The sequence below is a fragment of the Ranitomeya imitator genome, chromosome 1 (genome assembly GCF_032444005.1).
Source record: "Ranitomeya imitator isolate aRanImi1 chromosome 1, aRanImi1.pri, whole genome shotgun sequence".
Taxonomy (NCBI): Eukaryota; Metazoa; Chordata; class Amphibia; order Anura; family Dendrobatidae; genus Ranitomeya; species Ranitomeya imitator.
Genome location: NC_091282.1, coordinates 950,157,775 through 950,185,557, shown reverse-complemented (window position 1 = coordinate 950,185,557; position 27,783 = coordinate 950,157,775).

Genomic DNA, 27,783 nt, shown 5'->3' with positions numbered 1-27,783 from the left:
CTGCTGCTCTGCTGTGATCACAGGCCTCACACAGCAGGCAAATGGAAGCAGAGAGCACACAGCACAGAGCACAAGATAGAGCAGGATGCTGCAGGAGGCAGGAGATCGCCGGGTTGATCATACTGGCCACCAATGGATTTTTTCTCTCAGGGTACACAGAGGGGCTTAGACCACTGCTCTGCACGCCAAATCTGAGGTAAAGATGGCGTGCAGGGGGGTGATCGGTATTTTAAATTAACCCCTTTGGGGCTGATTGGCTAGAAGCTATTGTTCAGCCAATCAGCGCCCTAGGGGTTAATCAGGTGAGGTGACATGGTGATCACCCCACCCACTGTGACGGCTGTGATTGGTGCTACATCACTCAGCACAGATCACAGCCGATCACATGCTTTTTTTTAATAACTTTACTGTTTTATTGCTGTGATTGGCTGGTCGGAATTGACCAGCCAATCACAGCGATCGCCGATGTGGGGGGGCGGTGCAGCCCACCAAGGCTACGTGTGGAGATGGTCTGCTGTCATGGATAGCAGCCATAGGAACCCGGTCACCGCGCGATGCTGCATGGTGACCGGAAAATGGCGGTGCCGTACTAGTACTGCGCTGGTCAGTAATGCACCTCCGGCAGCGCAGTACTAGTACGGCGGAGGTCGGGAAGTCTTTATGAAAGACTCCTTTCCACAGACTCAATTAATCAGCCAAACTCTAACCTCTACAACATAGGCAAAACCAAAGAACTTTATAAGGATGTCAGGGACAAGATCATAAACCTGCACAAAACTGGGCTACAAAACCATAAGTAAGACGCTAGGTGAGAAGGAGACAACTGTTGGTGCAATAGATAAATAAATGACTGTCAATCGACATCGATCTGAGACACCATGCAAATTTCACCTCGTGGGATATCCTTGATCATGAGGAAGCCTAAAACTACATGGGGGGTGTCATGGTTAGGACATGGTTAATGTCCTGTTCTCTCAGGGTTAATTTTGCTGGCCTCCCTTTGGATCTGGGAGGGGTATTTATACTTACTCCAGACTAGGATTCCCTGTCAGCTATACTTTTGTCTAGTCTGTGTGCCTGAGCCCTGGAGCATGTGCTGGGTTTGCTATTGTTTTCCCTGCTCTCTGTGCTTTACTCTGCTTGTGTGTTCTTTTGGATTTCTGACCTATGGCTTCCCTTCTGACAATTTCCTGTCTCACCCCTTTGGTACCCTGTGATCTCCTGGTTCTGATCTTAGCTTGTTTGACTACTCTCCTGTGTTCATCATCTCCTCTGCACCCCGGCATCTGGCTCCACCCCGACCACCTCCTACTCGGTCACATGGTTCAGGTCCTGGTTGTTACCTGGTAAGTTACTTGGCGCTTTGCTCAGCTCCCTTGCTGCTGTGTGCAGCTCTCCCTCCAGCAGTAATACCCGGCAGTTGTGACAGGGGGAACTTGTTAATGACCTCAATGCAGCTGGGACCACAGTCACCAAGAAAACCATTGGTAACACCTTACACCATAAAGGTTTAAAATCCTGTAGTGCCTGCAAGGTCCCCTTGCTCAAGAAGGCATGAGTGCAGGCCCCTCTGAAGTTTGCCAATGAACACCTAGATTATTCTTTGAGTGATTGGGAGAAGGTGCTGTGGTTAGATGAGACAAAAATTGAGGTCTTTGGCATAAACTCAACTCACCGTATTTGGAGGAAGAGAAATGCTGCCTATGACCCAAAGAACACCGTCCCCACTGTCAAGCATGGAGGTGGAAACATTATATTTTGGGGGGGTTTCTCTGCTAAAGGCACAGGATTACTTCACTGTATCAGTGGGAGAATAGGTTTAGCCATGTACCGTAAAATCCTGAGTGACAACCTCCTTCCCTCCTCCAGGACATTAAAAATGGGTCGTGGCTGGGTCTTCCAGCAAGACAAGGAAGGTGACGGGCACAAGGGGGCACAAGAGGCATTCTTTGCGTCTGGAGGAGAGAAGGTTTTTCCACCAACATAGAAGAGGATTCTTTACTGTTAGGGCAGTGAGAATCTGGAATTGCTTGCCTGAGGAGGTGGTGATGGCGAACTCAGTCGAGGGGTTCAAGAGAGGCCTGGATGTCTTCCTGGAGCAGAACAATATTGTATCATACAATTATTAGGTTCTGTAGAAGGACGTAGATCTGGGTATTTATTATGATGGAATATAGGCTGAACTGGATGGACAAATGTCTTTTTTCGGCCTTACTAACTATGTTACTATGTTACTATGTTACAATGACCCAAAACATACAGCCAAGGCAACAAAGGATTGGCTCAAAAAGAAGCATATTAAGGTCATGGAGTGGTCAAGCCAGTCTTCAGACCTTAATCCCATAGAAAACTTATGGAGGGAGTTGAAGCTCCGAGTTGCCAAGCGACAGCCTCAAAATCTTAATGATTTAGAGATGATCTGCAAAGAGGAGTGTACAAAAATTCCGCCTGACATGTGCGCAAACCTCATCAACTACAAAAAACTTCCCGCTGTGCTTACCAACATGCGTTTTGCACCCAAGTATTAAGTCTTATTTGCCTGAGGGATCAAATACTTATTTCTCACTGCAAAATGCAAATACATTTACATAATTTATACAATGTGATTTTCAGGATTTTATTTTCATAATCATACCCTTTGATACCTTGGATCTATCTTTTTGATATATAATGTCTTTTACATACGTATTATTTATGTGACACACTTCGATTAGCGTCCTTTTCTGTCTGGTTGTTCCTCCCCTACATGCACTTGTATCTTGATCTAATAAAGTTTGATTTACAGTTTTTACCACCATTTAGCCATTTTACATTTTTTCTCTCTTTTGGTTCTCATGTTTCTGTGGCCAATTGGTTATCATATAGTCTAGTCTACATTTGTACCTATGAGGAAATATATATGTACTGTATATACTTGCGTGCACTTATAATTTTCCTCTTAGAAGGTGATTTCATTAATATTATATATTTATGTGCAGCATTGATTTGAATTTTTGAGTTTTCTTAGCTCTTTTTAAAATGTAAACTTTTTATTGGGTGAAAAAATCTTATCAACAAGAATCATTTCAGAACTTTTTATACCATGAATGTCACAAAAATGTGTACAATTACAATGAAAATTAAACTGAAATCTTTTGGAGCAGAAATAGAAAATATAGAAGTAAAATAATGTGGTTGCATATATATACACATCCTGAAACTAAAATAATTTTGGGTTGTAGTCTATTAGCATGGCATTTCTAGAGTTTGCAGTCTTTGCCCACTCTTCCTCTTCACAGTAGTGCTCCAAAACTGTAAGATTGTGATGGCATCTCCTGTGCACATCCCTGTTCAGGTCAATGCACAGATTTTCAATTGGCTTCAGGTCTGGGCCCTGGCTGGGCCATTCCTACATTTTGATGTTCTATCAATGCCATTCCTTTGGAATTGCATCTAGGGTCGTTGTAATGCTATGGGAAATTCTTTCACTTTTTAGCAAAGGCCTAAAAGATTTTGTAGTAAAATTGACAGATATTTGATCATAATTCCCTCCAACTTGACTAAACTCCAGTTCCATCTGCTAAAAACAGCACCAAAGCATAATGCTGCCCCCTTAGGCTTCATTGTGGGTATGGTGTTCTTTTGGTGATGCACTGTGTTGGCTTTGCACCAAACATTCTTTTTGCAATTTAGACCATTAGCTCAACCTTGGTGTCATAAGACTATAAAACATTTTTCTCCCTGTTTTAGCAGACTTGACTGATTTAGGAGAGCAAATTCCATATTAGGATCCCTGTGTGTGGCTTTTCACTTTACTGGTCGTTCAGGAGCTATGCAAATTCAACATGGTTTTCAATAAGAATCCAGTATACAAGCTGAGCACATATGTTGAGAATTGAATGTAAAAAGTGCAAATCACCCTATGCAACATTTATTGTCCTCTAATTTTTATAATCACTCTTTGAGTCAAAATGTTTACTTTGCCCCTATATAAAATTCCATAAGAGATAAAGTTTCCAAAGTGGTGTTTCCTATTGGGATTTCATACTGTAAGGCTGGATTCACACATCCATGTGAGAAAATAAAATTATAGTTAGTACAGGCATTGGACTGGAAAGGACTGTAGAAAACTTTATTTCTCCTGTGAAATCTCCTTCAAACTCTTTCGGACCTCTGGAAAAATGACTGTCTGAAGTAAATTTATCCTGAGACCGGTCTTTGCTTTTTATCCAATACAGTGTCTATTAAAGATGGAGTCCGGTGTTTTTGCTGAACATTTACTATGCCTTGCTCAGCCTGCTATGCGGTTCTAACTCCGTTCGTCCCCGGTCCAACCCGGCTGTGTTTGCACCATCCCGCTTGAGTTCCTTCCTAGGTCTGATGCCCGGAGCCTGACGACCATAGTTTGCAATCTGACGACCACTGCCTGGTGCCCAGAGCCTGACCACTGCTGCCTGGTCTTGTGCTGTCTGTGTCTCAGCTGTTGACCTGAGCTGTCACGCCAGTGTTTCTGGTCCTGTGCCATCCATGTCCCATCCGATGACCTGGGCTGCCACGCCTGTATCCCAGATATCTATCCTGTGTCCTGATGTCCAACCTGTGTCCTGATGTCCTGATGCCCATCCTGTGTCCTGATGTCTTGATGTCCAGCCTGTGTCCTTATGTCCTGATGTCCAGCCAATGTCCTGATGTCCAGCCTGTGTCCTAATGTCCTGATGTCCAGCCTGTGTTCTGATGCCCAGCCTGTGTTCTGATGTCCAGCCTATGTCCTGATGTGTAGCCTGTGTCCTGATGTCCAGCCTGTGTCCCGATGTTCCGCTGGTTCCCCGGGGTACACCCTGTGATGATGTCTGTCCTGGGTCAGTGTCTGATTTTCTCCTGCTGAGCTTGTACTACGTCTGAGGCCTGAGTGAGAGGCCATCCTAGTATGCCCGTGCCAGATGACCCTAGACTGCATCAACCCATGATGACCCTTGCCATTGTCTGATGTCTGTCCAAGGTCGGTGTCTGATGTTCTCCTGCTGAGCCTGTGCTTTGCCTGAGACCTGAGAGAGAGGCTCTTCTAGTATGCACGTGCCAGATGACCCTGGCCTGCAACAACCCATGATGACCCCTGCCATCATCTGAAGTCTGTCCGAGGTCAGTGTCTGATGTTCCCCTTCTGAGCCTCTGCTACACCTGAGGCCTGAGAGAGAGGCCGTTCTAGTATGCCCGTGCAAGATAACCCTGGACTGCATCAACCCATGATGTCCTCCTGCATTCGTCTATTATCCTTAGACATGTACCCTTCCTTGATGTGTGGAATAGGGAGCCTGACATCGTTATGTTCTGTTTATGTACTGTGATTTCGTTTAAATAAATTTTGTTTCTTCATACCTGAAGTTGTGCAGTGTTATCTAGGTCTGCATGCCACCATCTTGTCCACAAGCTGAGCTGCTACAGACCCTGCTCGCTGCCCTTCCCTAGTCTGGGTATTTCCAGGTTCCCTTCTGTGGTCCAGTGGGTCCACATTCTGTTCCCAACTGGACGTGAAGGCGTTGGCTGGGCTGCATCTGCAGTTGCTAGCCGTAACACACATATAAATTCCTGGAGAGGAGTAGTTTCCAAAATGATATTATTTCTGGTAGATTTCCATTACAAGGGGGCCTGGGAATGCAATGTGGTGAACAGAAAATACAAAATCATCTAAAAAAACTCTCAGAATAACAGAGATATTTAGAAGCATTCCAAAGTTATTACCACATAAAGTCACACTTGTCAAATTTGAAAAATGGGGCTTTGTCAGGAAGGATAAAACTGGCTAGAGTGGGTAGAGGTTAATGTAAAGTATCGGTAAATATTATGACCAGGTTCTTCCCTACAATCTTTAAAGATTTTGGAACCTTGGTGACTTTATGATTTCTCTATTTTTCATTTTAGTTACAGCCATTAATCTGGAAAAATCCCTCAAGAGGCAGTAATGAATTTTTCTCATGGGAAAGAAACCCACATGCTATCAGGTATTAGCAGCATGAGTGGCAATTGCCAGATCAATAACAATTAGTTTGGAATTAATCAACCAAAAATCAAATGTGTTAATACTCATGGGAAATTATTTACTGTTGTAAATTAATGAAAGAAGCAAATCTAAGATTATCCATGTAATGATGAGCTGGATACCCATATGAGATAGCCCTGTCTATTTATTGAATATAGGTGTTTTAGCAATACCAATTGCAAAAAAAATGCAAATAAAATCAAGCACACAGCAATGTAATCTCCACTGGAAAACAGTTTACGTAGTATGGGTCATACTGGAGTCTAAGGACTCTTTCCATTGACAAAATGTGCCCACTTTGCTACACGTTAGGTGATTTACTCACTAATGTCTCTAATGACCTACTAACAGCTAAATCTAATGGTCACTACTCCATGCTAATTCTCTTGGATCTCTCCGCAGTATTCGACACTGTGGATCATCAGCTCCTCTTCTCTATGATCTGCTCCATCGGCCTCAAAGACACCGTTCTCTCCTGGTTCTCCTCCTATTTCTCTGACCGCTCCTTCACTGTATCTTTTGCTGGTTCCTCCTCCTCTCTCCTTCCCCTTACTGTTGGGGTTCCTCAAGGATCAGTCCTAGGCCCCCTCCTCTTCTCTTTGTATTCTGCCCCTATTGGACAAACAATCAGTAGATTTGGTTTCCAGTACCATCTCTATGCTGACGACACCCAATTATACACTTCTTCTCCTGTTATCACGTCTGCCTTTTTAGAAAACACCAGTGATTGTCTTACCGCTGTCTCTAACATCATGTCCTCCCTCTATCTGAAACTGAGCCTGTCAAAAACAGAACTCCTCGTGTTTTCTCCCTCTACTAACCTACCTTTACCTGACATTGCCATCTCCATGTGCAGTTCCACCATTACTCCAAAGCAACATGCCCACTGCCTTGGGGTCATACTTGATTCCAAGCTTTCATTCAACCCCCACATCCGATCACTGGCTCGCTCTTCTTATCTGCATCTCAAAAACATTTCTAGAATTCGTCCTTTTCTTACTTTCGACTCTGCAAAAACTCTTACTGTTTCACTTATTCATTCTCGTCTGGACTATTGTAACTCTCTACTAATCGGCCTCCCTCTTACCAAACTCTCCCCGCTCCAATCGGTCCTGAATGCTGCAGCCAGGATCATATTCCTCACCAACCGTTACACCGGTGCCAGTCATTACACTGGTTACCCATCCACTCAAGAATCCAGTACAAAACTACTACCCTCATCCACAAAGCACTCCATGGCTCAGCACCACCCTACATATCCTCTCTGGTCTCAGTCTACCACCCTACCCATGTCCTCCGCTCCGCTAATGACCTCAGGTTAGCATCTTCAATAATCAGAACCTCCCACTCCCGTCTCCAAGACTTAACACATGCTGCGCCGATTCTTTGGAATTCACTACCTAGGTTAATTTGATTAATCCACAATCCCCACAGTTTTAAGCGTGCCCTAAAAACTAATTTGTTCAGATTGGCCTAAAGCCTCAATGCATTAACCTAACTATCCCTGTGTGGCCCATTCAAAAAAAAAACATAATTGGGTTCTTCGCATCATGTTCTCATACACTTTATGCAGTTAATAGCCCTCTGTGTCTATACTGCTACATACTTAGGCAGTTAACTGGTTCATGCAGCTTTACATGAACACCCGAGCCTTACACTATGGCTGGTCCGACTAACTAAAGCAATTGTTACCATCCACCTCTCGTGTCTCCCCTTTTCCTCATAGTTTGTAAGCTTGTGAGCGGCGCCCTCATTCCTCTTGGTATCTATTTTGAACTGTGATTTCTGTTATGCTGTAATGTCTATTGTCTGTACAAGTCCCCTCTATAATTTGTAAAGCGCTGCAGAATATGTTGGCGCTATATAAATAAAATTATTATTATTAATATTACATTTCTGGATGTGGACTCCAATAAACTAAGAGTGCAGTTTTGGTGACTGAAAGCACCATTAAGAAGGAATGTAAGCACAGCCATAAAGACATAGACCTTCAAAACCACAGACTGGGAACACCACAAAGCACATAAAACCTATCTGTGTGGAATGACTCATTACTGAGTTGCATAAAGCCTATGGTATTGATACCAGGCACAAAGCAGCTCAACCATTTCAATGGTTGAGGATATAACTCTAGGACTATCATGCGCAATTACAAGTCTGAAGTATGAACCTTTGAAATCGTAGATGTCTGGGGCACACTACTTGGTTTGATCGATTCATACCATGATTAAAAACATTTGACGTTTGACTGCCTGGTTGACTTTACCTACACATGTTCTATATATACCAATTAATTTTTTAAATTGTTTGAATAAAGGTGTAACTTTTTACAGTAGCCTAACCTCAACTCCATCTAACGTCTTTTAAATAATTTGATATTCTGATTGCGATTCAGATCCTATCATCTAATATAGCACTTGACCTCACCAATGATAAATTTTTTGAATGGACATGTATTAAAATAGAAAGACTTCAAAATCTTGTGGAAAGCCAGAGGTTTAGAGGCAGTGAGCAAGGTAAAAGGGGCCCATCTACATATTAATACCCACAGTCTTTGTTCTGCCCATTCATGAGCAGCAAGATAAATTCATAGCTTAGTACCAGTTACAACCCTTAGAAGTCTTTACTTAGCCATTTATCCTGTTTTTACATACATGAGCATTTTCTCCTTTAACCCCTTAAGCCCCGAGGGTGATTTGCACGTTAATGACCGGGCCAAATTTTACAATTCTGACCACTGTCCCTTTATGAGGTTATTACTCTGGAATGTTTCAACGGATCCTGGTGATTCTGACATTCTTTCCTCATAACACATTGTACTTCATGATAGTCATAAAATTTCTTTGATATTACCTGCGTTTATTTGTAACAAAAAACGGAAATTTGGCAAAAAGTTTGAAAATTTTCCAATTTTCCAACTTTGAATTTGTATGCCCTTAAATCACAGAGATATGTCACAAAAAATATTTAATAATTAATATTTCCCACATGTCTACTTTGCATCAGCACAATTTTGGAACCAAATTTTTTTTTAGTTAGGGAGTTATAAGGGTTAAAAGTTGACCAGCAATTTCTCATTTTTACAACACCATTTTTTTTAGGGACCACATCACATTTGAAGTCATTTTGAGGGGTCTATGATAGAAAATAACCAAGTGTGACACCACCCTCAAGGTGCTCAAAACCACATTCAAGAAGTTTAGTAACCCTTCTGGTGCTTCACAGGAATTTTTGGAATGTTTAAAAAAATGAACATTTTAATTTTTTTTCACAAAAAATTTACTTCAGCTCCAATTTATTTTATTTTACCAAGGGTAACAAGATAAATTGGACCCCAAAAGATGTTTTACAATTTGTTCTGAGTACCCAGATACCCCGTATGTGGGGGTAAACCACTGTTTGGGCGCATGGCAGAGCTCGGATGGGAAGTAGCGCCATTTGACTTTTCAATGCAAAATTGGCTGGAATTGAGATGGGACGCCATGTTGCATTTTGAGAGCCACTAATGTGCCTAAACATTGAAACCCCCCACAAGTGACACCATTTTGGAAAGTAGGCCCCCTAAGGATCTTATCTAGATGTGTTGTGAGAGCTTTGAACCCCCAAGTGTTTCACTACAGTTTATGACGCAGAGCCGTGAAAATAAAAATTATAATTTTTTTTTACACAAAAATTATTTTTAGCCCCTGTTTTGTATTTTCCCAAGGGTAACAGGAGGAATTGGACCCCAAACGTTGTTGTGCAATTCGTCCTGTGTACGCTGATACCCCATATGTGGGGGAACCACCGTTTGGGCGCATGGCAGAGTTTGGAAGGGAAGGAGCGCCATTTGGAATGCAGATTTAGATGGATTGGTCTGCAGGCGTCACATTGCATTTGCAGAGCCCCTGATGTACCTAAACAGTAGAAACCCCGAGAATTGACCCCATATTGGAACCTAGACCCCCCAAGGAACTTATCTAGATGTGTTGTGAGAACTTTGAACCCCGAAGTATTTCACTACAGTTTATAACGTAGAGCCATAAAAATAAAAAATAATTTTTTTCCTACAAAAATGTTTTATTAGCCCCCCAAATTTTTATTTTCCCAAGGTTAACAAGAGAAATTGGAGCCCAGAAGTTGTTGTCCAATTTTTCCTGATTATGCTGATACCCCATATGTTGGGGTAAACCCCTGTTTGGGCACACGGGAGAGCTCGGAAGGGAAGGAGCTCTGTTTAACTCTTTCAATGCAGAATTGGCTGGAATTGAGATCGGACGCCATGTCGCGTTTGGAGAGCCCTGATGTGCCTAAACAGTGGAAACCCCCAATTCTAACTGAAACCCTAACCCAAAAACACCCCTAACCCTAATCACAACCACACCCCTAACCACAACTCCAACACACCCCTAACCCTAATCCTAACAGTAACACTAACCACATCCCTAACCCTGACACACCCCTAACCTTAATCTCAACCGTAAATGTAGTCCAAACCCTATCCCTAACCCTAACCCTAGCCCTAAACCTAGCTCTTACTCTAACCCTAACACTAGCCCTAACCCTAACCCTAGCCCTAACCCCAACCCTAGCCTTAACCCTAGCCCTAACCCCAACCCTAGCCTTAACCCTAGCCCTAACCCTAACCCTAGCCCTAACCCTAACCCTAGCCCTAGCCCTAACCCTAGCCCTAGCCCCAACCCTAATGGGAAAATGGAAATAAATACATTTTTTAATTTTTTTTATTTTTCCCTTACTAAGGGGGTGATGAAGGGGGGTTTGATTTACTTTTATAGCAGGTTTTTTAGTGTGGCAGCCGTCACACACTAAAAGACGCTTTTTATTGCAAAAAATATTTTTTGGCGTTACCACATTTTGAGAGCTATAATTTTTCCATATTTTGGTCCACAGAGTCATGTGAAGTCTTTTTTTTGCAGGACGAGTTGACGTTTTTATTGGTAACATTTTCAGGCACATGACATTTTTTGATCGCTTTTTATTCCGATTTTTGTGAGGCAGTATGACCAAACAAAAGCTATTCATGAACTTCTTTGGGGGGGGGGGGCGTTTATACCGTTCTGTGTTTGGTAAAATGGATAAAGCAGATTTATTCTTCGGGTCAGTACGATTACAGCGATACCTCATTTATATAATTTTTTAATATTTTGGTGCTTTTATACGATAAAAACTCTTTTATAGAAAAAATAATTATTTTTTCATCACTTTATTCTGAGCACTATAACTTTTTTATTTTTTCGCTGATGATGCTGTATGGTGGCTTTTGCGGGACAAGATGACGTTTTCAGCGGTATCATAGTTATTTATATCCGTCTTTTTGATCCAGTGCTATTCCACTATATGTTCGGTGGTATGATAATAAAGCATTGTGTTCACTGAAGGGGTTAACTAGTGGGACAGTTTTAGAGGTCGGTTTGTTTATGGACGCGGCAATACTAAATATGTGTACTTTTATTGTTTTTTTTTTATTTAGATTAAGAAATGTATTTATGGGAACAATATTTATTTTTTTTTTTTCTTTATTTCGGAATTTTTTTTTTTTACACAACTAAATATTTTTTTTTTTACCTTATAACATTGCCCCAGGGGGGCATCATGTTATAAGGTCAGATTGCTCATCTGACACTTTGCAGAGCACTGTGTCAGATCAGAGATCTGACAAGCAGTGCTCCTGGCTTACCAGCGCCTGCTCTGGTAAGCCACCTCACCAGATGCAGCCCCACGGCTATTCTGGATCCGGGGCCTGCAGGGAGTAGAAGGTAGGAGACTCTCGGAGCAACGCGATCACATCGTTTTGCTCCGAGGGTCTCAGGGAAGCCTGCAGGGAGCCCCCTCCCTGCGCAATGCTTCCCTACACCGCCGAAACACTGCGATCATGTTTGATGAAAGATGAAAAACAAAGATGAAGGACTTCAACTAGAGGCATCACTGGTGAGTCAGTGTGTTACCTATACACTGACACTATACACCATATACTATATACAGCGGTCCTGTGTATAATGTCACCAGAGATCACTGTATTACCTATACACTATATACAGAGCTCTTGTGTATAATGTCACCGGTGATCACTGTATTACCTGTACACAGACACTGCTTACTAATTACAGATCTCCTGTGTATAATATCACTGATGGTGATAGTATTGTGTTTTTTTTTATTACTCATCAGGATTGTAGTATTCAGTCACTATGTGGTGGTAATATGTGGTCTGGTCATGATGTTGTGGTATTTGTTCCTTGTATTTGATATTATTCGATCACTGTGGTAGTAATATGACATCTGGTCATAGTGCTGTGGTATTTGTTCCTTGTATGTGGTATTAAAGGTCATTTTAAAAATTGAAAAATAAATAAAAATACCTAAATTGTATTGCGTATTTTAACAAATATTTAATAGGTTACAGTAGAGTAGGGCCTGGCCAAAAGTGTCTACCTTGTCATTTTGGTGGCTTAAAAAATCTTTTGGCCAAATCAAAAGCTGCCGGCTATATGTGTGATCTGGTGATGGGAACTGTCAATGTGTGATAGGTGAGAAGTGGAGATTTTCCAAGAGAGAGCAGTGGGACTGTGGACAGTTTGAGGGGTGGAGCGTGGAGGCGGGGCTGGGGTGGAGCCTGGGCGGAGTCTCAAGGGGGCCCCGAAAATTTTGCCAGTATGGGGCCCCAAAATTTCTAGTGGCAGCCCTGTCTCCCATGGAGACTATTGAAACTGAAAAAGTAAAAACATTTTTTAAAGAAATACAAAAAAATTATAAAAAATATATAAAAGTTCAAATCACCCCTCTTTCGCCCCATTCAAAATAAAAGAATAAAAAAAAAATCAGACATGGACATATTTGGTATTGCGGAGTTCAGAATCACCTGGTCTATCAATATGAAAAAGAATTAACCCGATCGTTAAACGGTGTAACGAGAAAAAATTAAAACGGCCAGATTTATGTATTTTTGGTTGCCACAACTTTGCATTACAATGAAATAACAGAAGATCCTATCTGCACAAAATTGGTATAATTAAAAACATCAGCTCGGTACACAAAAAATAAGCCCTCACCCAACCCAAGATCACGGAAAATGGAGAAGCTACAGGTATCGGAAAATGGTGCCATTTTTTTTTTTTTATCAAACTTTGGATTTTTTTCACCACTTAATTAAAAAAAGCCTATATATTTTGGTGACTATGAACTCATAATGACCTGGAAAATCATAATTGCAGGTCAGTTTTAGCATTTAGTGAGCATAGTAAAAAAAAAAAACCGACTGTGGGATTACACTTTTTTTTTGCAATTTCACAGCCCTTGGAATTTTTTTCCCATTTTCTAGCACATGATATGTTGAAACCAATGGTATTTTCCTTTTTGGATGCTGCCCTTCCCGTGTTTGTTCCTTCCTGGTGAAAGACTTGGCTATTTATTGCTTGCGATGAGAAACACGTGATGGTGTCTCCGCGGTGTTGGATGTTTTGATCTCCCCAAGGTCATTTATCCTTATTTTTATAGTCCTTTTACTAGGTACTGCTCCTAATAGCCAGTTTCCTACTCCACACTCATGAGGGGCAAATACCCCGAAACAGCTGTCTGTGGATGGATACCATGTTTTGGCATAGGTGGTTTTCCTTTTTGGATGCTGCCCTTCCCGTGGTTGTTCCTTCCCGGTGAAAGACCTGGCTATTTATTGCCTGCGTTGAGAAACACGTGATGGTGTCTCCGCGGCTTTTCTACATGCATATGAACTCATAATGATCTGGAGAATCATAATTGCAGGTCAGTTTTAGCATTTAGTGAGCATAGTAAAAAAAAAAAAAACGACTGTGGGATTACACTTTTTTTTGCAATTTCACAGCCCTTGGAATTTTTTTCCCGTTTTCCAGTACACGATATGTTGAAACCAATGGTATTATTCAAAAGCACAAACAAAACAAGCCCTCACATGGTCATTTTGACCAAAAAATAAAAAAGTTATGGCTCTGGGAAGAAGGGGAGAAAAAAATGGGGTTAAAAACTTGGAGCTGAAACAACATTTTAGTGGTAAAAATCTAGTTTGTTCTTTTTTCTCTGCTCAATGTTATAACATTGTATGAGGCACATGTGGTGTCAATATGAACCCTGCACCCTTAAATGAATTAAATGGGGGTGTATAGTTTTTAAAATGAGTTCACATATGGGGGCTTTCTGTTGTTCTGGCACCTCAGGGGCTCTGCAAATGTGACATGGCACCTTCAAACCATTCCAACAAAATCTAAACTCCAATATGGCGCTTCTTCCCTTCTGAGCTTTGCACTGTGCCTCAAAAGTAGTTTTTTTCCCCACATATAGGGTATTGGCATACTCAGGAGAAATTACACAACAAATTGTATGGTGTAATTTCTCCTGTAACCCTCATGGAAATGCAAAATTTGGGGCTAAAAATATTTTTGTGTGGAAAATGTGATTTTTTTTATTTTCACGGCTTAACGTGATAAACTTCTGTAAAAAAGGTGTTCACCACATATCTAAATACATTCCTTGAGGGGTATAGTTTTCAAAATGTGTTCATTCGTGGGGGGTTTCCTCTGTTTAGACACATCAGGGGGCTCTCCAAGGGGGCCATGGCATCTGCTGATGATTCCAACTAATCAAAAAGTCAAATGACACTCCTTCAATTCCGAGCCCTGCCATGTGCCCAAACAGTAATTTTTTCACACATATAGGGTATTGGCGTACTCAGGAGAAAATGCACAACGCATTCTATGTCCTGTTAGTCACAAATTTAGCATTTTCATAAGGGTAAGAAAACAATTTTGGAGGAAATGTTTTATTTTTTCATTTTCACGGCTCAACGATATTAACTTCTGTGAAACTTCTGTGAAGCACCTGAGGGTTCAATGTGCTGAACATACATATAGATAAGTTCCCTGAGCTCCATAGCAATTGGAGCTCAATTCTGGCTGCTGTTGTAAGACTTAGGGCTCATACTTACCTGCGAGAAACTCGGATGAGTCTCGCACATCAATGCCCGACACTGCACCCAGCACTCAGGAGCGGAGCTTGCGGCCGCATAGCAATACATGCAGTCTCACGCTCCGCTCCTGAGTGCCGGGTGCAGTGCCGAGCATTGACGTGCGAGACTCTTCCGAGTTTGTCGCAGGTCAGTATGAGCCCTTAGTTGCCGACTATGTATGACCTACCCTGCAGAGAAAGTTCAGCTCCCAAGCACTCTTCACGTATGGTAACCTACAGCAACCATATAGAATACATGTATGTTATTTAGAATTATGAGGTTAAAGACTATAAAAAATCTAAACATAACCTGACCATATATCTGAAATGGGAATTAATTTCTTCCCTTCCATCTTTACACAGAAATTGCTATATGCTTTACCAATTCATGCAACTGAGACAGCTACAATAAAGGTATAATATAGGGAATTTGGTAATTTAAGATTGACGTACGTGAAATAAATTATCTCAATCAATTAATCACATTGTTCCTTGTAGTCTAACATTCTCATATCACACTCCGTATGGAATTAGAGTTACCTTCAAATCAGTAGGTATAAACAAATGAGTGAATAAGCATAGCAGCTCAGATGTGTTAAATTCTGATTGACATATAGTTACCAGTCTATTATTGGACTATCTGTATTTCTTGCTCTACATGGAACAAAAACATTGTGCCTTTGCAACATTTAGAACCATTCATTGGTTGCACAAAATCAAAATATAAGGTCCAAAAAAGGAAATAATAAATAAAAGATTGCTTTCTTCAGCAGATTCAGTATCCTGTAGGCTTTTTCTAGATGTGAAGTGCAAAAAGGAAAACAATGTACAGATTTTTAAGGGGGCACGTTGGTGGTGGTTAGATATGGTGTGAATTGGTTCACAGGACTCCGTCCTGCGACCATGTCAGTAATATGTGGCTATTGGACCGGATCTCTTATCTGACCTGACAGCATCATTTCCTCATAAGTGACATCTTATTTTTTTTTTACAGTATCATTGGCTTATATTTTGATTAGCTGGCTCGGTATGATGTTATAGATATGGCATAATGCACATGTGATGTTGTGCCAAACTAGTAATTCAAAAGAAGAGCCACAGATGATGTCGGGTAATAGGTGGCCCTTGGAGCTCATGTCCAGCGGCCGTAGATTACTGAAGTGGCAGCTGAATCAGATCCTGTAAATACATTTGCACAAACTCTAAAGCTGTTATATCCCTTTAAATAGATTTTAGGCTAGGTCCACATTGCGTAAGGGCAATCCGTTTAACATATTCGTTACTAAGAGGCACTAACGCAATTTAACGGATCCGTTAACGCACCCATTACCATCCATTATCGTAACACATCCTAACGCATGTCAAAATAAGCATGAGTTAGCGATGGTCCGTTACTTTGTAACGCACCTTCAAGCACGGTCTACCGAGTTTTCGGATGCGTTAGGTCTAACGTACAGCGAACGGAAGGATTGGTTATGATAGTTGTGCTGTATGATGAGTGGGTGGGCGGGGTGATGAATTTGATGAGGGGTGTGCCAAGGTCAGAGGAACATGTGAAGAGGTTACACTTATCCTGCCTGAACTTCATGTGTGTTGATTCCAGCAACCAATCAGGGTGCAGAAACCATCCACATCAAGACACAAGGTATTCTGTGACTGGTTGCCAAAGTTGCATGTCCTTGACTATATAAAAAGAGGACATCTTGTTTTGCTGGTGCCATTTGCTCAGTGTCACAGTGCAGAGAGGTGGCACCTGCGCTAGTGCTAAAAGTGAACTTATCCTGTGTGAAATCGATCTTCCAGCATCGAAGTAGATTGTGCAAAAACTGTGTGCCAGTCTCCTGATGCCCCATTAGCTGCTCCAAATCGTCTGTGCTAACACCGTGTTTCAGTGGCAGTTCAGAAGGCCAGATTTCCAGTTAAAAATCGTTCTGCCTAATATAGTGGTACAGCCTGGAGGGTCAATTAGCTACTCCTAATTGTTTGTGCTTAAACGGTGTTTCAGTGGCAAATCAGAAGGCCCGATTTCCACTTAAAAATCATTAGGCCTGCTATAGTGATACAGTCACAAAGCCCAATTAGCTACTCCAAATCCTTTGTTCTAAAACTGTGTTTTAGTGGCAAATCAGAAGGCTATATTTCCACTTAAAAATTGTTAGCCATAGCAGTGTTGTTCAGGCACACTAAGAGAATAAATAATGATTGTTCATTTAGTGACAGGTGGCTGACAGCTGTGGGCCTAAGGTTGTGAAACAGCAGGTTACAAGAGGGGAAGGCCACATACAACATGAGTGGGAAAAGCAAGGTTGTGGTGGAAGGGGGAATAGGCTTGGTGTTCGATGTGTATGTGGGTTAGGTGTTAATGTGAATGAAAGCTCAACTTAACAATTTTGTTCTATCCAAAGACCACTGACAACAGGCAGGCCTATTTGACTCCCTTTCTTTGGCAACTGCACAAAGGTATGCCTTGGAGAGGATGTTCAGAAAGAGCATGTGCTCGAGTGGATGGCAAATGCTGCATCAAGTGGCCTCTGCTCCTCTTCCTCCACCTTACCATCACACACATTACAATCCTTGAAGATGGCACAAAAATCTCCCTTTTTTCCTCCCGTGTCACAAATTTCAAAATGTTGAACTGACAGTGGGGAACCTCAGATGAACAATTCTGAAGAAGTGTTCACACATTGTATTCCATGGGCTTCAGAGGTCTGCTCTGAAGAATCACAAAATTCAGAGGAGGAAAGCATCTGCACCGATGTCCTCAATTTTTCTTGTTGGTTCCGAGACAGGATAAAGTACGGTCCAAGCAGAATCCAGACTCTCATCACCAGACATTAACCACCACAGGTGGAGGTGATCCTGATGATATCCGCGTGGACTGTACTGTGGTGTTAAGGCAAGAAGAGGAAGAGGATGATTCTCAGGGTGAGGACTGTGAGAACAGAGAGGATGATGATGAGGTTGTAGATTCCACTTGATGTGAACCCAGAGGAATGCAGCTGAGCAGCTCAGCAGAGGAGGTTTAGAAGGAGGAAGATGAGGAGGTTATGTTGTGGCTTAATACACAGACTTAAAGAGACTAAACCATGACAAGCACTTCATCCTCAGCCCCAAGTCTGGCTGTGGCTATCACTGGTCGTTATTTTGTGCAGTTCGCAGGGGTGGCAAGGGTTGCCTAGGCCTGGGCATTTTTTATACCGCAAAGGATGATCCAACACACGTTATCTGTCAAATTTGCAAAAAAAATTGCATGCATGAACCGGCACATGCTTGATCAACATGCCTTAGTGTGGGAATCTCACTGAGCTAAAATGTGGACTAGCAGGACTCGCTAACCTTCGGCTGTCCCATCAACCCCATCTGCTGCTTCTTCCTCCTCTGTCCCCATTCCAAGTGTTCACACTCAGGTCTCCAGTTGTTGAAACTATAATTGTTTACCCACCACAGTCGGGATGAGGGAGAGCTGGTTAGTTGTTACAGAAGTAAACATGACTGCTGCTTTTTTGTTACCTAGGACAAGACATCTTTCTCAATCCACCATATCATCTCCACCTGCACCTCACTCACAGTTCAGCAGTTTTTTCTGTTCTCCATACTCCGCTCTCTCTCGGCACTGAAGTCAACCCTTTGTCCCACAGTTGTGGTCACGTAAAAGAATGTTTTCTCCTACACATAGCAAAACTAAGAGCTTGACCTCAACCATCTCCAAACTGTTGGCCACAGAAATTCTGCCTTTCCCCCTGGTGGATACAGACAATTTCCAAAAGTTGATGGCCATCGCAGTCCCCCAGTACCAGTTGTACAGTTGCCATTACTTCTCAAAGAAAGCTGTGCCTGCGCTACACCAGCAGGTCTATGACAACATAACCCGTTCCTTGAAAAACCTCTGTTTGCCAGGGTGCATTTTACCACTGATACCAGGATAAGCAAACATGGGCAAGGGCATTACAGCTCGCTGACTGGGCAAAGGGTGACTCTGATGGCAGGCAGTCAAAGGGCTGCTCCACAAGTCTTTGAATCCCCAAGGCTTGTGGGACAAACCTCTGTATCTAACAGTTCCCCCACTGCTTCTGCCTCCTCCGCTTTGTCTAGGGCCTCCACCTGTGCCCTCAACCTCTCCTTTAATCAGACACACATTCAAACAGTGCAGATAGAATCTCCCCCACCTCCATACTGCATAGCCAGGGCTTACTGAAGTCAGGCAGTGTTTAAATTAATATGCCTTGGAGATCGCAGTCACACAACTCAAGAGTTGTGGACACAAATCCAGGCCGAGTTAGGCTAAGTTCACATTTGCGTATATTTGCTCAGTGTATCACCTGCATACGCAAACACATGCCAAAATGCACGTGAACGCATGTTTACGCAGCGTGTTTTATCCGCATCAGCTTACGCATGACGGCAAAAAAAAGATGCATGTGCATGCGTTTGTGTGCATTTTTTGCCTGCGTTTGCATTGTTTATGGGCATGGTTTAATATTTCCAGCAGGACGTGTCTCAATGGACATGTCTCAAAATAGTCCCTGGACATGAGCAGTCCGAAGTATGCAAGCGCATTGTACACGTGTCCTACGAATGATTTCTCATAGATAGTAATGCGTTTTTTAACGCACTCGTTCACATGCGCATGCCTGCGCATATTTGACCCCTCCAAAAATGCAACATGTTGCGTTCGCCGCGCCCAGTCACACACCACGAAATGTCGCATGTGTACGCATGTATACAGATCAAACGCTGTGCACAAAAATGCAATTGTGAAACCAGCCTTGAAGCAATGGCTGTCTCTACTGAACCTGGAGCCATTGAAGGCCGTGTGCGATAATGGTGCAAACCTGATGGTGACCCTTCGCTGTTGCAACCTCACACATGTGCCTTGCATGACTCATGTCCTCAACATGGTGGTACAGCAATTTCTCCCCAATATCCCGGCCTGGATACAGAAAGCACGATAGCTGTGTGCTCACTTCCGACTATCGCACCCCACAGGTCATCGACTTGCATTGCTACAGAGGTCTTTCAGCCTATCGGTTAACTGTTTGATTAGCGATGTTATGACACAGTGGAATTCCACTCTGGACATGTTCCAGCAGCTGTGGCAGCAGGGACGAGCCCTTGTGCTGTATGTCCTTTTGCATAACCTGGATCAACGCAGTCCGGATGTGGTGCAAATCACACTTGTGGAGCAGGCATATGTGAAGGACCTCTGCACCCCTCTGCACAGTTATGAAATGGCTAGAAAGATGGTTAGCACTGACGATGCCATCATCAGCATTACTATTCTGGTCATCTACATGCTGGAGCACACTTTGAATAGTCTGTGTGAGGAGGTGATGGTCCCAGAGCAACAGGTGAAAGCAAAGGAGGATGCAGAAGAGATAACAATATCTCAAATTTCTGGACTGTCGTCCCACCGGTGGCTGCCATGGGAGAGTGGCTTACAGCGATCAAGGATGGGTCATAGTAACACAGAAACTGTTAGGGATGATACAGGAGCTGAGGAACAAATTGAGGAGGATGAGGTGATGGGCGTGCATCCGTTAACAGATGAAGAGGATAATGATATGCTTTCCGTTTTCTGTGATTGTTGGGAGGGGACGGAGGAAGCAGTCTTGAGTGTTACCTCACCACCAACACAGCATGGACTTGGATCTCATGGAAAGGCCCGACACATGAGATCCTTCTTGCTGCACTATCTTCAACACAATGCCCGTATTCTTCCAGTTAGAAATAGTGCTGACTACTGGGTTTTACTACTGTTGGAGCCACAATACAAGAGTAAATATAGCCAGATGCTTCCCCCCTGGAAAGGGATGAATGGTTTCCCCAAGCCAGCAGTGATGCACACAGTGTGCATCCCAGTTTTAGATGTCCAACCTCGGGAATGTCAAAACGTCATTGCCAAAACAATAGCAGCAGCAGCATTGTAAGTGGCATAAGCAATTTCTGAGAGTCATTTAACACATTTTTTAGACCAGCCTGTGCACCAGAACAGAATACAAGTTTGTAACGTTGTGAGCAACCGGAGAGGATGATGCAGGAGTATCTGAGCTCAATATTTATGTCATCAGGGGGAGGTCTGAACCCTTTTACATTTTTGCCATCAAAAATGGAAGAGTGAGCAAGCTTTTCATGCCTTGGAGATTTTTGTCATGCCCGGCACCCAGCATTCTCTCAGAACGTGTCTTCTGCGCTGCGGATGGTGTCCTGATTGATAACCGCATCCGGCTGTCCCCTTAATGTGTAGATCACCTATCTTTCTTTAAAAAAGTCACAGATTGAGCAGACTAGGCGAAGGTGTTGTTTTTAGTGTCATGTATTGATCTCACTTTATTGCAATCTGTGCCATCTTTGTGGTGTCTTCTGTGCCTGCTGTTGCTACTGCTGATGTTGTTACAAACAATTTTTTGAAATGTAGAGACTCCAAGTTGGGTCTACATATGGTGGGTTGCTTGTGGTGGAAGTTGTGTCAGAGACCTATTCTACTGTTTCTACTCTGTGGAAATAGATGCCACTTTAGTGCTGTGTGACAATTCTTTTTTGAAATGTAGAGACTCCAAGTTGGGTCTCCCTCTGGTGGGTTGCCCGTGTAAGTAGGTCTCTCAGATAGGTAGGCCTGCACTTACTTTAAGTCAACTACTTGTGTTGCTTTCCTTAAATTTTTCTACCAATAGTAGTCTTTAAAACTGATGTTTGTGCCATCTGAATGTGGCTGGAAACAAAAAATGGAGGTGTTGCTTGAGGTGTAAGATATACCAGCTAAGAAGGCTTACACTGCTTCCTTAACTACCAGGTCCTCATTAAAACTTCAATTCCAAGCTGAAATTATTGGGCCAGCGCCTGATACCTCATGCATGGTCCATGACTGTCTGCTTGCTTGCCATTATAACATTGATGCCACTTTTCCTGGTGTCTGCCCCTAATTTTAGCTGTTTGTCAGAGAAGCCTTAAGGGATGACAAAAAGCTTCCCAAAGTCTCTGTGTCTCTCATGCTGCAGCACATCTCTCCCACTTTCTATGCTTAGACTTGCCCATCTGGCTAATAAATGCCAAACGACACATTTTCAGCAATAAGTGAAAAATAATGCAGGATGACATAAATAAGCAATATGTAGTCAATATAATTTTTAGGAAAAAGGAACAAAAAATATATAACAAATGTGAATATTGTTCCAAAACGTCCATGTGGGATTTTGAACTACAGCCACCATGGTGCCCACAAATTGCCTATTCTTTGTTACATAACTTAAGAAATCCAAACTGTCTCTGGAAGTCTCATCAGCATAAGATATCAGGACCATTATTATCTGCACGTAATCCTAAAATCTCTATGTGCAGTGCCATTCTTTAGCTGGAGTGATGTACCGCAGGCCAGTGAAAGCATGTTTTCTAATTTATCACATTTCATTATATGACAGTCTAAATGGTAAATATAGGTTTAGTAGATGGCCAGAAAAAATTATCTACCAAATTGCATCGTGCCTACTGTAAAATTTGCACTTTTTTGAAATGCAGAGTATCTACATTACTCATTCTCTAGGTTTTGACCATTTCATATAAAGGTTTAAACATTGAATTGAACTCAGTGTTGACTTACAAGATTATATTGGAGATGCCTTGTATTTGGATAAAGGTCCACCCAGTGGTGGGCAAAGGTGAAAACTTTGTACCTGGGCCTCTTCCTGCATGTTGGTCAGATGTATGGGTCCTTGTATCAATCAATATCCTATAAATACATATGTGATCACCCTATGTAATAATGCTCTTATTCTGGCCCTATCCTGTAATAATGTTCCTATTCTAACCACTTCCTGCTATAATATACCCCATCCTTGGCTCCTTCCTGTAATAATGTCTGCATTCTGTAATAATGTTCCCCATTGTAGACTCCTTGTTATAATATCCACCATCCTGGACCCCTTCATATAATATATGCAAAAAAAGGCTACGCCACACTGCAATACTTAGGGGTGCATGAATAGGATACCACTCCAAAATTATGTAAAAACTAGATGGTGGCCCGATTCTAATGCATCAGGTATTCTAGAATATGGATGTAGTTTATTTATGAAGATTTCAGAATAATGCAATGAATACACAGGATTCGGCTGGCCGGGCGCGACCAATTAGCGAAGCGTGGTTCAAATCCTGCACCAATTCGTGGCCGGACTGTGTCTGTTGCTGATTGTTCACGGCCAGCTGGGCGTGACCAATTAGTGAAGCCAGGGCCAGTTCCAGGTCTTTGAGGGCCCCGGGCGAAAGAGTCTCACAGCCCACGTAGCATATAACACAGCTCACGTAGTATATAGCACAGCCACATAGTATATAGCACAGCTACATAGTATATAGCACAGCCACGAATCTATTGCACAGCCACGTAGTATATAGCACAGCCATGCAGTATATAGCACAGCCCATGCAGTATATAATGTATTAACACAGCCCAGGTAGTATATAGCACAGCGCATGTAGTATATAGCACAGCCCATGCAGTATATAACACAGCCCATGCAGTACATAGCACAGCCCAAGTAGTATATAGCACAGCCCATGCAGTATATAACACAGCCCAGGTAGTATATAGCACAGCCCACATAGTATATAGCATAGCCCATGAAGTATATAACACAGCCCATGTAGTATATAGCACAGCCCACGTAGTATATAGCACAGCCACGTAGTATATAGCACAGCCCACGCAGTATATAACATAGCCCAGGGAGTATATAGCACAGCCCACGTAGTATATAGCACAGCCCATGCAGTATATAACACAGCCATGTAGTATATAGCACAGCACATGTAGTATATAGCACAGCCACGTAGTATATAGCACAGCCCATGCAGTATATAACATAGCCCAGGGAGTATATAGCACAGCCCACGTAGTATATAACACAGCCCACGCAGTATATAACACAGCCCACGCAGTATATAACACAGCCCACGTAGTATATAACACAGTCCACGTAGTATTTAGCAATGTGGGCACCATATCCCTGTTAAAAAAAAGAATAAAAAGAAAAAGTTATATACTCACCTTCTGGCGGCCCCCGGATCCAGCCCAGGCCTTTATCGATGCTCATCATGACGCTCCGTTCCCAGTAATGCCTTGCAGCAATAACCCATGATGATGTAGCGGTCTCGCGAGACCGCTATGTCATCAGGGGTCATTGCCGCAATGCATTCTTGGGACCGGAGCATCACGAGGAGCGGTAAAGGCTGCCGCGGACACCGAAAGGTGAGAATATAATGATTTTTTTATTATTATTATTATTTTTAACATTATATGTTTTTACTATTGATGCTGCATAGGCAGCATCAATAGTAAAAAGTTTGTCACACTTACAGTGTGAATGGCAGCGTTAACGGACTGCGTTACACCGTGTTATGCCAAGGTGTAACGCAGTCCGTTTAGCGGACTGCTAAAACGCTATGTGGGAGCTGACTGGAGGGAAGTATGGAGGGGCCAATTCGTGGCCAGACTGTGACTGTCGCTGATTGGTCGCGCCCAGCCGGTCGTGATCAATCAGTGACGCGGGATTTCCGTGACAGACAAACAAACAGATGGAAGTGGACCTTAGACAATTTATATAGATAGATTCAGCACACCCATTTCAGATGCAAGAAAAACAGAAATACTTATATTGATATAGATGCATCCACTGTATGAAAATGTTTTTGACGTTTCAGCCAAAACTAGGCCTTCATCAGATATAATCTTCAGCTCTTGAGGATGAAACAGAAAGGTCAGGTGCACCTGAGCATTGGAGTCTTTGTGGAGCCGAACAGAGCGCTGGGGTCCTGCACTGCCATGCCAAGGATAGGGCGCTTCTGAATTGGGTGTGCCGAATCTATCTCTTCATATAATATAGTCCCCCATCATGGATTCATTTTCTGTTATAATGTCCCCTATCCTGTGAGTCTTCCTGTAATAATTTCCTCATCCTGTAATAATGTCCTCCGTCCTGGCCCCTTCCTATAATAATATCCTCATCCTGGTTCTTTCCTGTAAAAAGGTCCCCCATCATGGGACTTTTCCTATTATAATGTCCCATCCTTGGCCTCTCCCTGTAATAATAATCTCATCATGGGCCCCTTCCTGGTGCAATGTCCCCAAATCTGGGCCTCTTCCTGGTATAATGTCCCCCATCCTGAGCCCTGTTCTGTAATAATGTCCCCTGTCTTTGGCCCCATCCTGTAATAATGCCCACTGTTTTGGGCTTCTCCTGTTATAATGTCCCCCATATAATGATTTCCCTTACCATCGCACGGCATGTGGCATCCTCTTCCATATACACCTGGGTCTACCTTCTCACAAAGACAAAATTGGAAAACCAAAAACCAAGCTTCACAATAAGCTGCCACATCCTGTCTATAGAGATCACCTTTCAGCCACATCATTTCATCATCCTCAAATGCAATATTATATGACTGATAACTAGTGTTGAGCGATACCGTCCGATACTTGAAAGTATCGGTATCGGATAGTATCGGCCGATACCTGAAAAATATCGGATATCGCCGATACCGATATCCGATACCAATACAAGTCAATGGGACATCAAGTATCGGAATGTATCCTGATGGTTCCCAGGGTCTGAAGGAGAGGAAACTCTCCTTCAGGCCCTGGGATCCATAGTGAGGTGTAAAATAAAGAATTAAAATAAAAAATATTGATATATTCACCTCTCCGGTGGCCCCTGGACATCACGCTGGTAACCGGCCGGCTTCTTTGTTTAAAATGAGCGCCTTTAGGACCTGCGAATGACGTCACGGCTTCTGATTGGTTGCGTGCCGCTCATGTGACCGCCACGCGACCAATCAGAAGCCGCGACGTCATTCGCAGGTCCTCAATTCCTAGAATTAGGAGTTTAGTGAATGAGAATGACGTCGCGGCTTCTGATTGGTCGCGTGGCGGTCACATGGGCGGCACGCGACCAATCAGAAGCCGCGACGTCATTCGCAGGTCCTAAAGGCGCTCATTTTAAACAAAGAAGCTGGCCGGTTACCAGCGTGATGTCCAGGGGCCGCCGGAGAGGTGAATATATCAATATTTTTTATTTTAATTCTTTATTTTACACATCCCTATGGATCCGATACCGATACCCGATACCACAAAAGTATCGGATCTCGGTATCGGAATTCCGATACCGCAAGTATCGGCCGATACCCGATACTTGCGGTATCAGAATGCTCAACACTACTGATAACACTTCTATTTTAAAGCAGAAGTTAGATAATACAGGATCCTATAGTTATCAACAAGTGATACATTTTAAGAAAATAGGTAAAGTTTAAGTAATCCGCGACCCAACAAATTTACTATAATTTACATAAAGTGGCATAAATTACAGTGGTGACTAATGGCGAACGTAGATTTAAATTTTTAGTGTATGCAAACCTAATAATGCACCTAATTTATTAGGAATTGGGCACTTGTTAATACAGAGGGTACGGAAAGTATTTCGACCCCTTTAAATTTTTCACTCTTTGTTTCACTGCAGCCATTTGGTAAATTCAAAAAAGTTCATTTTTTTCCTCATTAATGTACACTCTGCACCCCATCTTGACTGAAAAAAAAACAGAAATGTAGAAATTTTTGCAAATTTGTTAAAAAAGAAAAACTGAAATATCACATGGTCATACGTATTCAGATCCTCGGCATAGTCACATAAAAATTATAACAAGCAAAATATAAAAAATAAATGTTTAGAGTAAACTTACATAAGCCAAACCTATCATTTTCTGATTATACATTCCTTTTAAACTTGGTGTAGATTTTGCCCCTAATGAGACTAACTTTCCAATTATTCATGATAATCATCTGACCTTTGCATCAACTTACAGGAAAATTTGCCAGAACAGGATATATATGGGGTGCTCTGTGCTTGGGCCCGCAGGATCGACAGGTATATATACTTTTAGGATTACGTCTATTCCCATACATCTTACAGCGGATATTGGCGCGCATGTATTTGTTTGGATAGTGCAGCGGAGGACATAAGGCACACATTTGTTTGTTGTTTTTTGCCCTTTTTATGCATTTTTTTGCACAGATGATACTTATGGTTATATGTATTTGCACATTTTGCTATTGAGGACATTTTTCAATTAGTTATTTACTATATATATATTTATTTTTATTTTTGCACTCAGCACTTTTTTTGCACGTGCAACATTATCTCCTCTGTACGCACAAAAAACATAATAATTTTTTTACATGCACGCATAATTAGATTGTGGGACCGTTTCCATATATATATTTTTATATCGTATATTGTACTTGTCTACCTGTGTGTATTTATCCCCCAAGCACTTGCACTTTTGTGCTTATGTTGCCATATTATAAATAAAGGCTTTTTATCTGATTTACCTTTTTGTGGCCTTTTTACATATATAAGAATTTTCTTTTATGTATACACATATATAATTCATTTATTTGGAGCCCCTTTTTAGTTTTTGATATCTTTATATTATACCCGGGTGGTCAGCCACTCTTTTTACTTTTTAGCAACTAGTGAGTAGTGGTTATATGTGTGTGTGTATGTATGTATATGTGTGTATGTATATGTATATATATATATATATATATATATAGGTATACATTTTTTATTATTTATCACTTTTTATATATATTTAACTCTACTGTTGCTATTTCGTTTTTGCCCCTAATGAGACTAACTTTCCAATTATTCATGATAATCATCTGACCTTTGCATCAACTTACAGGAAAATTTGCCAGAACAGGATAGACAAATTGTTCCCAAGGTGGAAAAACCCTGCTGCTTTTCATT